Here is a 1,434-nt window from a genome sequence, read left to right as displayed (position 1 = left end):
TGAATCAATCTGACTGGATGATCTGGTGAACTGGAAAGTGACCTGAGATGACATGATGTGAATTGGAGCTATAGAAATAAACTGAATAGAATTGAATTTGAAAAAAATCATGACATCTATTCATTGGAAAAGAAAATGCGGAAAAGCTGCCCTAAGTGGTCACAGGTCTACTACCGCGCCCATGTTCAGGGTCGCCTGTTTGTGTTGCGTTGAAGTGAAGAAAATCTGATCCATAAAACGCAATTTGAAAATAATGCAAATTCATAAGAACTGATCTATAAAAAGAGAAATTTCAGAAAATATAATTTAAAAATCGACTATGAAGAAAAGAAAAATCTAAGAAAGCAACAAATTAAAAAAAAAAATCAATTAAGAAGTTTTTCAAAAGGCATCCAGAAACAGAATTTAAATTGCATTTATAAAACATGTTCTTTACAAAACAGATAACAAAAATAACTATACTACAGAGGTCACCCATGTCTTATTCAGCTGTTAAAATAACAGTAAAAAAAAAAGACAACCTGACCAAAACAAAATGTGTACTGAATTTAAAAACAATTCAAGTGATTTGATTTATGGATTCGTGTTGTTAGTCTGGGCATTAATGATGCTTTTCTCTGTTATTAATTTACACAAAACCAAAGGATTTGATCTGTTTAACACAAACTAAGCTGTTGTTTTAAAGGGCTGCTAATAATCTGAATCCAAACAGTGACGTCATTATTTGGATTAGAGAACCTGAAAGAGTTTAACAGTTTCTGATTAATATGAGTCTACTCTGCCTGGCAACAGCATTTCTATTGGTCGGTGCTCAGAACACCCAGAATGTGCAGAGGGATTTCTTTTAAAAAGGAATAAAGAACACATCATTTAAAAATATAAAATCTGTCAATGAAAGAAAAAATAAACTAATATTTTTATTAAGAAGTTTTCAAAAGTTTCATTTCTGGATCCGTTTGTTTTAAAGTTTCGATTCACAAAATATGTTTGAAAAGAATGAAATTTCATAAAAAAAAAAATACAATCTAAAAAAACAGGAAAATATAAAACCTAAAGAATAAAATTGACAAATTGACAAAACAAAATTTAGGAAAAAAAAAATATATATATATATCAAACCATGTATTTTTTTTTATTTTTTTTTTATTTTTTTAAACTCTTCAAAACGTTTATTGGATTAAGAAGTCCGGAACTTTTTTATATTCATTTATTTATTTAATTAATTATTTATTTCTTTATTTATATATTATGTATTTTATTTATTTATTTAATCATTTTTTTCTATGTATTTATTCGACAGGGACACTGCACAAACCATGTTCAGCTCATTTTGATTCGTTTTTTTCCGGGCACAGGCAGGAAACACATATATATTCTTTATATTATTTTTATATTTATTTTTTCTATGTGTTCTTTGCTTTCTGTAATATTGGA

At 27.5% G+C, this 1,434-nt stretch overlaps 1 protein-coding gene across 1 annotated transcript in view; it reads right to left on the bottom strand.

Moving 5' to 3' along the window:
* The window catches only part of LOC107095526, an 11,650-nt gene that overhangs the window by 4,451 nt on the left and 5,765 nt on the right, over positions 1-1,434 (bottom strand). The window lies entirely within an intron of this gene.

This window comes from Cyprinodon variegatus, unplaced genomic scaffold (genome assembly GCF_000732505.1).
Source record: "Cyprinodon variegatus isolate N-32 unplaced genomic scaffold, C_variegatus-1.0 Scaffold554, whole genome shotgun sequence".
NCBI classification, from domain to species: domain Eukaryota; kingdom Metazoa; phylum Chordata; class Actinopteri; order Cyprinodontiformes; family Cyprinodontidae; genus Cyprinodon; species Cyprinodon variegatus.
The sequence above is the reverse complement of the archived record's forward strand: the minus strand, read 5'-3'. Positions and strand labels throughout refer to the sequence as shown.